This window comes from Nicotiana tabacum, chromosome 18, assembly GCF_000715075.1.
Source record: "Nicotiana tabacum cultivar K326 chromosome 18, ASM71507v2, whole genome shotgun sequence".
Taxonomy (NCBI): domain Eukaryota; kingdom Viridiplantae; phylum Streptophyta; class Magnoliopsida; order Solanales; family Solanaceae; genus Nicotiana; species Nicotiana tabacum.
The window spans coordinates 7,329,227-7,341,642 of NC_134097.1; the positions used below are offsets into that span (position 1 = coordinate 7,329,227).

Here is a 12,416-nt window from a genome sequence, read left to right on the forward strand (position 1 = left end):
TTCGGGTAAGTCAAGAGATTAATTACTTGAATTTAAAAGCAGGGTTAGAGATAACGAAGCTTTGATGGGTTAATTCTGAGTTGCATAAATTTTTATCTAGAGTAGTTCGAGAGAATGCTTCTAATAAATTATCGTAATTGGTCGAGAGATAATTACGGTAGCCTGGAACTCATAATCCTCATAGAGTATTACGGCGAGATTATAGCTAACGTGTCAGGAATTAGTCCAGCAATTGGGGAAATCAATAGCCCTAGATCCTTTTAATCTTTGAATTCATACTTGTTCTTTATTATTGCTAATTTTGTTGTCATTTTTCATTAGATAAATAAATTCTACTTATGCTCTATTAAAAATCTTGCATCCGGAAATTGTTTGAGCTTATCATTAGCATTGTTAAACGTTGTAGTAAATAGGTTAGTTCCCTGTGGGATTCGACTCCGGATTTGAACCGGATTATATTTGAAGCGACCGCTTAGTCCTTTTTACAAGGCATAGTTGGGCGTGATCAAATTTTGGCGCCGTTGCCGGGGAACTAACGATGTTATTTATTACAACTTAGAAGAATTGCTAGGATTCTTAGTTTAGATCAATTTCCTACGGTGTAAAAACTTTTCCATTGAAATTCTCACGTTTGAACTCTTATGTGACTCAGGCCCCGAGAAAGCATTCAGGGCATTGAATCGGGCCAACAAGAAGAACAAACAGTTAAAAGAAAAAAAACCAATTCGAAAGTGAAATGGACAACGTGGACGAAGTCAACGTAAACAATCGGAATGATCGTGTTGACCCAAACAATGGAGTGGTGGCACCTCTTGTGCCGGAAGCTGCTCTTTATGATGGGGCACAACCAACTGCTGATAACCTGGCCACCGCCATTGTTGTTCCTCAGATACAAGCGGAGACATTCCAGATTACCAACAACATGCTGCACCTGTTGCAGAATAAGGGACTGTTCTCCGAGTCATACATCGAAGACCCACAACAACATCTGAAGAACTTCCTATCAATTTGTGTGACTCAAAGATAGCCGAATGTGACTCCTGAAGCAATTAAGCTATTATTGTTCCCATTCTCGGTGACTGGAGAGGCTCAAACTTGGCTGAATTCACTCCCAATAAACTCCATTGCTACTTGGGAAGAATTAGTCAAGTATTTCTTAAACAAGTTTTATCCTCCCAACAAGACTGCAAAGCAAATTGATGAGATATTACAGTTCAGGTAGAAATCGACTGAGACCTTGCAAAAAACCTGGGAGAGGTTTAAGGGTATGCTAGTGAAGTGTCCACACCATGGCATTCCAGATCAGATGCTGGGACAGAGATTCTAAATGGGTTTGGCAGACAGTTTGAAGGCCAATGTAGATGCTTTAGCTCGGGGTGTATTTTTGAGCAAAACGTTCACAGAGTGCAAGATTCTTCTCGACAAGATGGCTCAAAATTCAGGCTGGATGACTAGAGGTACGACACTTACACCAATAGTGCATGCTGTTGCTCTTGACCCAAACAATTCCAATGCAGAGAACATAGCCACTCTCATGACCCAGATGAGCTTACTAATAAAGAAAATTGATGAGATGGATACAAAGCAAATGCACATTGTTGATACAACAAATGGAGGCTTGTGCACTCCTTGCATAAACAAGTCATATGTGTGCTCGTGGAGTGGAGAGAATGACAACCAGGGCTTCAGAGAGGACATGAATTATGTCAACAATTTCGGAGGTCAGAGGCAAGGTGGGACGCAATGGGGACCAGCACCAAACCAGCAGTGCAGACCAAACCAGCCATAACACAACCCCAATCCAGGAAGTACACGGCCAAGTCATGCCTTATCAAAGGCAGCAGGGCTATAATCAGCCGCACCAGCAACAGCTGGCCTACCAACCACCTCATCAATAGCAGGACAGCAACATGACAGAAATCAGGGGCATCTGCAACAACTCATTGGTACAAATGGTAAGATGCTAGAAAAGTTAGTAGAACATGATTCGGCAATCAAAGGCATTGAAACTTAATTGGGACAACTGTTTATGGCCTTGAACAATCGCCCACAAGGAACATTGCCTGCAAATACAAATATTAACCCAAATGAAACAGAACCCAAATCAGCTAATGGCAGTGAGTCTCAGGAATGGAAGAGATTTAGACAGAGAGCAAGAAGTTGCTCAATCTAGAAGAGAGACTATGCCAACTACTCCAGTTACATTAGAGGCAGATGAGTCAGCAAAGCTCACTGAGGTTATAATTGAACAAGCACAGGCTGACAAGGGTAAGAAGAAGGAAGGTGAACAACTCTCAGAACAGGTGGTAGAAAAAGCTTCCAACAAAGAAAAGACACCAAGCAGTGGGCAGAGGTTGACTCCTGCACCATTCCCTCAGAGATTAGCAAAGCAAAAGAAAGATGATCAATACAGAAAATTCATGAAAATGCTTCGACAAATTCAATTGAATATTCCACTGATGGATGCTTTGAGGGAAATGCCAGGGTATGCAAAAATGAAGAAGAATCTGATGTCGCAAAAATTTGACTTCCAGGACCTGTCCATTGTAACTCTGACGAAGACCTGCAGCGCGTAGTGACAAGACCTATGGCTCAAAAAGTGTCTGATCCAGGTAGTTTCACTATCCCATGCACCATTGGGAGTTATGCTTTTGCTAAAGAATTGTGTGACTTGGGGGCCAGTATAAACTTGATACCCTTGGAAATCTATCAACAATCCATGAGGAGACCCATCGAATTTGCAAATTGCTCGCTAGTGGAGGCCGTGGATGTAATACTGCAAGAGGAGGATGAGACCCTTAATGTCAGGGATCCGCTAGAGGCATGTTTGATGAATTTGGAAGAGATGGATGGTGAAGGGCTGGCGGAGTGGGTCATGGCTCTCGAGGGTCAAGGGTTCTGGATAAGGGAACCTCAGTTCGAGCCCCTACACTTAGAAGAAAGAGCAACACCACCTGCAAAACCATCAATAGAGGAGCCACCACAGTTGGACCTGAAACCGCTTCCAGCTCACCTCAGGTACATTTTCTTAAGGCCTAATTCTACTTTGCCTGTTATTATATCATCTGGTTTGCTAGTTGTACGGGCAGAGCAACTCTTGCAGGTGTTACAAGAATGTAAGACTGCCATTGGTTGGACCATGGCAGACATAAAGGGTATCAGCCCAGCCTTTTGTACACACAAGATTCTCTTGGAAGAGGGGCACAAACCTTCCAGAAAGCATCAACGACGGCTGAACCCGAATATGAAAGAGGTGGTGAAGAAGGAAGTTATCAAGTGGCTGGATGTGGGTATCGTCTTCCCCATCTCTAACAGTAACTGGGTCATCCCTGTTCAGTATGTGCCGAAAAAGGGAGGAATGTCGGTCGTACAAAATGATAATAACGAGTTGATATCGACTCGTACAGTCACGGGGTGGCGGATTTGCATGGACTATTGGAAATTGAACACAGCTACCCGGAAGGACCGTTTCCCCTTGCCTTTCATTGACCAAATGTTGGACAGGTTAGCTGGGCGGTCTCACTTATATTTCATGGATGGATATTCGGGGTACAACCAGATCTCAATAGCCCCTGAAGACAGAGATAAAACATCTTTCACTTGTCTGTATGGCATCTTTGCCTTTCGGAGAATGCCTTTTGGACTTTGTAATGCGCCAGCTACATTCCAGCGGTGCATGTTAGCCATTTTCACTGATATGGTTGAAGACATTATGGAGGTGTTTATGGATGATTTCTCCGTGGTGGGGGATTCATTTGAAGATTGTCTTCACAATTTAAGAAGATTGCTCAAAAGATGTGTGGAGATAAATTTGGTGCTGAATTGGGAAAAGTGCCATTTTATGGTAAAAGAAGGAATAGTTTTGGGGCATCGAGTGTCCAGTAAGGGAATTAAGGTCGACCATGCTAAGGTTGATATGATTGAGAAATTGCCACCGCTCACTTCGGTCAAGGCAAAGAGAGGTTTTCTTGGGCACGCTGGGTTCTATAGGCGATTCATAAAAGATTTCTCCAAGATTGCTAACCCTTTATGTAAACTTCTTGAAAAGGATCAGCCCTTTGTGTTTTCTAATGATTGCAGGTTGGCATTTGAGGAGCTGAAGAAGAGACTGGCAACTGCACCCAACTGTGAGCAACCGTTCGAGCTTATATGCGATGCCAGTGATTATGCTATTGGAGCAGTCTTGGGGCAGCGAAAAGACAAGGTGATGCACCTAATTTACTATGCAAGCAGGACGCTCAGCGGTGCACAGCTCAATTACACCGTAACGGAAAAGGAAATGTTGGTTGTAGTGTTTGCCTTCGACAAATTCAGGTCGTACTTAATTGGTTCAAAATTTATTGTTTATTCTGACCATGCAGCAATTAGGTACTTGATAGAAAAGAAGGAGTCAAAGCCACGCTTAATCCGCTGGGTTCTATTGCTACAAGAATTCGATCTGGAAATCCGTGACAAAAAAGGGACGGACAATCAAATGGCAGACCACCTCTCAAGGTTGGAAGGAGCTGAAAAGAATATGGAGGTTGAAGATATAACAGAGACATTCCCGGATGAATAGTTACTCGCTGTGACAATGGAGGAGTCGCCATGGTATGCTGATATTGCTAACTATTTAGCAAGCGGTATTGTACCTTATGAACTCTCTTCAATTCAAAAGAAAAAGTTCTTTCGCGATTGTCGATCTTATTATTGGGATGAACCTCTACTTTTTAGAATATGTATAGATAACATGATCCGGAGGTGTATCCCCGAGAAAGACCAACCTTCTGTTTTGCAGGCTTGCCATGCTTCACCATATGGTGGACACTTTGGAGGAATCCGGACATCAGCAAAAGTGTTGGAATCGGGGTTGTATTGGCCAACTCTGTTCAAGGATGCCCATGCCTGGGTAAAAAGTTGCGATGAGTGCCAAAGGACAGGCAACATATCTTGACGTCACGAGATGCCGATGACCACAATTCAAAAGGTGGAGGTTTTTGACATATGGGGGATTGACTTTATGGGGCCTTTCTTCAGCTCGTATGGTAACAAATACATATTGGTAGCAGTTGACTATGTCTCCAAATGGGTCGAAGCAGTGGCTCTCCCAACCAATGATGCAAAAGTGGTGACAGGCATCCTAAAGAAAAACATCTTCACACGTTTTGGCACCCTCAGAGCTATAATCAGTGATGGTGGAACCTATTTTTGCATTAGAGCGTTCGCACAGCTATTGGAAAAGTATGGAGTTCACCATAAGGTAGCTACACCGTACCACCCACAGACGAGCGGGCAAGTTGAAGTGTCCAACAGGGAAATCAAAAGTGTCCTGACCAAGATAGTGAATGCGACAAGGACAGATTGGGCAAAAAAGCTGGATGATGCATTATGGGCGTACCAAACAGAATTTAAAACTCTAATTGGTATGTCACCATACAAGTTGGTATTTGGAAAAGCATGCCATCTTCCGGTAGAGCTCAAACATAAATCCCTTTGGGCACTGCGGCAGTTGAATTTGGATATGGAGACCGCAGGCACCAGTAGAGTCACTGAGTTACATGAACTCGAGGAATTCAGGTTCCATGCATTTGAGAATGCAAGATTATACAAAGAAAGGATGAAAATGATGCATGATAAGCACATTCTAGATAGGAAATTCAAACCCGGAGATCTAGTGTTGTTATACAACTCGAGATTGAAATTATTTCCGGGTAAGTTGGAGTCCCGATGGTCAGGATCCTTCAGAGTGGTGCAAGTGTTCTCAAAAAGAGTTGTAGAAATTGAATCTGAAGATGGGACAAATAAGTTCACAGTGAATGGGCAAAGGTTGAAACATTACCTTGGAATGGTCAAAGAAAAGTGGGACAGAGTGGTGATATGTTTGGAAGATCCCCAATACGCAAGCGAAGAGTAATCATGAAAGCATGTGTCGTGCCGCGACATTAAATCTGGCTCTTCCTGGGAGGCAACCCATGGTTTATTGTAAATCGTCGTGCCGCGACGTTAACTCAGGCACTTATTGGGAGGCAACCCATTATTTTTCTTTACTCTTGTTTTTGTAATTGATTTTGAACGGCATTAACTAATCTACTAATGTGTAGGGATACAATTATGCGCATCGGAAGGATTCGGGGGACGAAATTAACCCGGAGATAGGTAAAGTGCGAAAAAGACAAACATTTGCTGGAGATCGATATCCGCGGCCGCGGATTTTGCACAGACCACTGCCTCCCATCCGCGCCCGCGGACTTGACTGCAGATTGGGGTGCGGATTTTGCCCCCCTCACTGTTCCTCATCCGCGGTCACGGATTGGACCGCGGAGTAGGCCGCAGATTAGGCGACACTGGGTTTAGAATTTGGTATTAATTTATTTATTTATTTTACTTAACCCCCCCCCCCCAACCGCCCACTCCCTACCTCTTCTTTCCCTCCCCCTTAACAAAATCTAAAACCCTTTCCCCTTCCCCGAAAACACACGCCCCCCTCTCCATCTCCCTCAAACTTTCTCTCATCAACAAGCTTATTCTCCTTCCTCCTCTTCTCCACTCAACCAATCCCCAATCTCCGTTCCTCCCAAGATCTCCAAGTAAGTAACATGATTCGATTACTCTTTCTTAGTATTTTTTTTTCATTTTTTTTTCTTATTCTTTTCCTTTGATATTGTATATGTAGGATAGTAGAATCATGGGTACTCTTGTCTTGGTTTAGGATTGTAGTATATATGTGGCATGCGAGGCTAATAGATTTGGTTGAATTGGGGGAAGACAATGTTGAGTTTGTGCGGATTGGAAGTTTAATTGGGGCTTTGGGTAACTTGGGGGTATATGCACCTTAAGTGTTTGTTGAATTGCCACAATGAGTTTGAATGTAAATTGTGACCAATTGTGCGAGTGAAGTCTGAGTAACCGCCATTGGTTCCCACATTCCGCCGATTACTGATAGTAGTGTTTGTTGTGTAGGTACCATGACACCTTCAAAGAAGAGATGCACCACCAGAGCCTCATCAAGTGGTCATGGAGGTTCATCTCGGGCACGGGCACCGGCCAGTGCAGCTCAGTTTGATCGTACCAGATTTGTCTCCAGAGCTGTCCAAGACCATTTCAATTTGAAGGCCACTAAAAACATGTACCGAAAAGGGGTATTGACAGGGCGTCCCTCCAGGATGAGTGCCCTAATATATATCGGAAGTTGATCACGCGCAGGTTGGACAACTTTTTCGAAGAGCCGGAGGAGGGTAACTTGATGCTTGTCCGGGAGTTCTATGCCAACTATCCCGAACATGAGGATAGAATATGCACTGTGTGACACACGAGGGTGGATGCCTCGATAGAAGACATCATGAGAGTGTATCGATTGCCTGTATTCAATAGGGAGGAGGATTTCTATGATACTTACAAGCGAGAACCCATCACATGGAATAGGTTTTTCAGAACTATCTATGCACCAGACAAAGAGGTAGTGTGGGTTGTGCCGGGATCGAAGCTACACTCTGCCTCACTCACTTTTGAAGGAAAGTGCTGGTTGTACATCATCAACAGTTGCTTGCTGCCGTCCCACAACACCACGGAGGTAAATGGTCCGAGAGCTGCCTTGATCTGGTGCTTCGTGAATGGCCATGATTTTGATGTTGCCAGGTTATTCAGTCTGAGATGTTCGTTTATTCACCACAGAAGAGGTATGGGTTCTTTTTCCCCTCTATGGTCACTAGATTGTGCCGGGTAGCAAGGATGCCCGAGAACCCAAATGCGTAAGGCATGGTGAAGAAAGAAGCAAAGTTCCGGGCAGACAAAGTGACCATCAGGAAAGACCCGGTGACACTTGGGGTAACTCATAGTGACGATTATGATGCACCAGAGGAGGGCGATTAAGGGTAGGAGGAGGTTAAACCTGCCTCACCCCTACAGGAACAAGCTGCAGCGGCTGAAGGACCATTCCAGGTTAGACAGAGTACATGGATGACAGCCTTAGAACAGGATATGGCAGGGCTGTGCACTTCCGTCACGGAATTGGGGGTTAGAGTTGATGCCTTGGCCACCCAAAATTCGAAGTCAAAGAAGACAATCATGGGCTGGTTGCGTGTGCTGGGGAGGGCGTGTCATATCGACCCTGGCACTGTCTTCGATCAAGACTGATCCACCAGGTAAGTTCCTTTACCTCACATTACTTTACTTTGCATGACATGGGGACATGCCATCTTTTTAAGTATGGGGTGGGGGATACTTTGTTGTATGTTGTATGTAGAATAGTGTCATAGTTTATTTACATAAATCATTTTCGACTTGTCCCGACGATGGATATCATTCAACGGGTTTCTTGAGGGATTAAAGTCGAAAGAAAAAAAATTATTAAAAGTTAAAAAAAAATGGTGCGGTGAGCGTGGATTTTCTTTTGTAGTAGTGTATCAATTCCCCCTTAGTTTTTCTTTAAACCACGGTTCTTTTCCAAGGGTTTCGTTTGAACCGGGTGTAGTTAGTTTTTATTTTTTTAGTTAGTAACTTATGGGCTATGGGCTATGGGTAGGATTAGAATAGGATCTCTTAACTTCGTAATGCCTTGAATATAGCGGGTACTTAGTGTGACACTTAGGCTCATTTGTTGACTCTTGTAAGAATGCCTTAAACTATATGTTCTTAATTTGGCTTAAGTATTCTGATCTAAGTGTTTGATGATCCGATCTGGAGTGAGTCATGTGCCATATGTGTGTGAGGTTTGTTGTATTCTGTGCACGACATTTGATGCCTAGAACTTGCCATGTGCGTCTGCAAAGCGAAATAGTAGTCTTGTTTAGTCTGGGAAGTGATATAGGCATTTCTTTGTTGAACCATATATATACATATTCCACCCACCTATTTGTTATGTATCATAGTTAACCACGTTGAGCCTGTAATCCTGTTTCCTTGGTAACCACATTACAAGCCTTATCCCTTGTTTGAATTGACCATCTTATTGAACCCTTTCCCTCTCGTAAGCACTTGAATTACTTTGAATCTATAAAGGATAAAGTGTGGGTTAGTTGGTGGGGTTTTTGAGTGGAACTAGGGAAATCAGGAGAAATGTGCACCTTATTAAAAAAATGTATCATGTGTTAATAATGTATCATGTTGATTAGTAATATTTTGTGGTGGCTTTTAAGGTGATTGTGCTCAAAGAAGTGTGAGATAATTTACGTGGTGTTGAAGGTGGAAATATTGGTTTAACTTCAGTGGGGGCTTGATTATAAAATATATGTATTAAAGTACTTGGGGAGGTGTAGTCACTATTATATCCAAATATATCCTACCCGACCTGCAGCCTACATTACAGCCGAATAAAGTCCTACTTGATCCTAGACTGAACAAGCTCAATTAGTAGAGTAGTACACTACGGGCAAGCCTATGGAGAGTTTTCTGTGGCACAAGAATATCATTTCTGAGGGTGAGTGAATTCTGTTTATTTTGAAGTTCCTCAGTGTGCGTGAATTTTATTGATTGTGGAATGAGTCTCTTTTGTAGTGAGCATGCACTTGATTCACGAAGGAGAGGTAAGTCTGGACCTCTGAATAGAGTAAGTAAGCTGGTTAGGAATATTGCGTGGCTCGCGGGAGTCTACTCTTGAGGTGTAGATGTTACACTAATGTATACTCAAACTATGTGAAATATTCTTGGTGTGACGAGTTAGGGAAGTCGCTCAGTGAAGTTAGGCCTCTGTAGAGTGTAGTTTGATTGCTCGGGGACGAGCAATGGTTTAAGTGTGGGGTGTTGATAGTAGGCTATATTTATGCAATTTAGACAATATTTATACTCTAATTTAGCCGCACTTTATTGATATTTGAATGCTAAAAGATAACAAAATGCTCTAATTAAAAATTGTATGCTTTGCAGGAGCCACTCTGAGCTAGGAGGAAGCGAAAGAGTGTTTTGGAGTCAATATGGAGTGTGGAAGGCCAATCGAAGTTTAGCCCGGTCGAAAAGGAGCAAGAAAAGCAAGCGGGGAGGTCCCTTCCAGGTGCGCGGCCGCGGAGTTGACTGCAAATTGGACCGCGCACTGGAGGCAGAACACTGGCTGAAATCCGCGGTTGAATCCGCGGCCACGGATGGAGGCCAACAACTCAGGGACAACTATGTAATTTCTAAGGCGACTACCCTAAACCTATATGAAGCCTAATTCGCCCAGAAAAGAGGAAGAGTTATTTTTAGGAGATTTTGGAGGCAAGAACAAGAGAGAGAAGACGGATAATTTCCTAAGAGTTTTCATCTTCTTCTTCTTACTTCCATTGTTGATTATGAATTGTTATAGTGAATTTTTATCCATTAGTATGAGTAGCTAAACCCATCATCTAGGGTTGATGGAGCCAATTGTTGGATGATGTTTTGACTATATTTAGATATAATTGAGTCGCTCTTATTCTATGATTTTTCAACTATGTGTTGTGTTTTGATTAATTGAAAGGGCCCTTGATAAATCGTGTCTAGTTACCTTGTGTTGCTTGAGAAAGAATACATGGTTAGATTGTTATTGAACAACACCACTTTCGGGTAAGTTAAGAGATTAATTACTTGAATTTAAAAAGTAGGGTTAGAGATAACGAAACTTTGGTGGGATAATTCTGAGTTGCATAAATTGTTAACTAGAGTAGTATGAGAGAATGCTTCTAATAAATTATCGTAATTGATCGAGAGATAATTACGGTAGCCCGGAACTCATAATCCTCATAGAGTATTACGGCGAGATTATAGCTAACGTGTCAGAAATTAGTCCAGCAATTGGGGAAATCAATAGCCCTAGATCCTTTTAATCTTTGAATTCAACCTTATTCTTGATTATTGCTAATTTTGTTGTCATTTTTTATTAGATAAATAAATTCCACTTATGCTCTATTAAAAATCTTGCATCCGAAAATTGTTTTAGCTTATCATTAACATTGTTAAACGTTGTAGTAAATAGGTTAGTTCCTTGTGGGATTCGACTTCGAACTTGAACCGGATTATATTTGAAGTGACCGCTTAGTCCTTTTTACAAGGCATAGTTGGGTGTGATCAAATTTTGGCACCGTTGCCAGAGAACTAACGGTGTTATTTATTACAACTTAGAAGAATTGCTAGAATTCTTAGTTTAGATCAATTTCCTACGGTGTTAAAAGTTTTCCATTGAAATTCTCACGTTTGAACTCTTATGTGACTCAGGTGTATGCCTAGAAGCTCTTTGAAGACTGGTGAACTTTTCGAAGGACTCTCAGGCCCCGAGAAAGCATTCAGGGCATTGAATCGGGCCAACAAGAAGAACAAACAGTTAAAACAAAAAAAAAACTAACTTGAAAGTGAAATGGACAACGTGGACGAAGTCAACGTAAACAATCGGAATGATCGTGTTGACCCAAACAATGGAGTGGTGGCACCTCTTGTGCCGGAAGTTGCTCTTTATGATGGGGCACAACCAACTGCTAATAACCTGGCCACCGCCATTGTTGTTCCTCAGATACAAGCGGAGACATTCCAGATTACCAACAACATGCTCCACCTGTTGCAGAATAAGGGACTGTTCTCCGGGTCATACATTGAAGACCCACAACAACATCTGAAGAACTTCCTATCAATTTGTGTGACCCAAAGACAGCCGAATGTGACTGCTGAAGCAATTAAGCTATTACTGTTCCCATTCTCGGTGATTGGAGAGGCTCAAACTTGGCTGAATTCACTCCTAATAAACTCCATTGCTACTTGGGAAGAATTAGTCAAGCATTTCTTAAACAAGTTTTATCCTCCCAATAAGACTGCAAGGCAAATTGATGAGATATTGCAGTTCAGGCAGAAACCGACTGAGACCTTGCAAGAAACCTGGGAGAGGTTTAAGGGTATGCTAGTGAAGTGTCCACACCATGGCATTCCAGATCAGATGTTGGGATAGAGATTCTTTTTGAGCAAAACGTTCACAGAGTGCAAGATTCTTCTCGACAAGATGGCTCAAAATTTAGGCTGGATGACTAAAGGTGCGACACTTACACCAATAGTGCATACTGTTGCTCTTGACCCAAATAATTCCAATGAAGAGAACATAGCCACTCTCATGACCCAGATGAACTTACTGACAAAGAAAATTGATGATATGGGTACAAAGCAAGTGCACATTGTTGATACAATAAATGGAGGCTAGTGCACTCCTTGCATAAACCATCCATATGTGTGCTCGTGGAGTGGAGAGAATGGCAACCAGGGCTTCAGAGAGGACATGAATTATGTCAACAATTTCGAAGGTCAGAGGCAAGGTGGGTAGCAATAAAGACCAGCACCAAACCAGCAGTACAGACCAAACGAGCCACAACACAACCCCAATCCAGGAAGCGCACGACCACAAGGCTAAGTCGTGCCTTATCAAAGGCAACAGGGCTATAATCAACAGCACCTGCAACAGTTGTCCTACCAACTACCTCATCAACAGCAGGACAGCAACATGACAGAAA

General features: G+C 42.6%; 1 non-coding gene across 1 annotated transcript; it reads right to left on the reverse strand.

Moving 5' to 3' along the window:
• Positions 1 to 11,734: 11,734 nt before the first annotated feature.
• On the reverse strand, positions 11,735 to 11,841 carry LOC142173153 (small nucleolar RNA R71). Its single transcript, XR_012702586.1, has one exon. It is a non-coding gene; the product is annotated as a small nucleolar RNA R71 (small nucleolar RNA).
• Between the last annotated feature and the right edge of the window lie 575 nt (positions 11,842 to 12,416).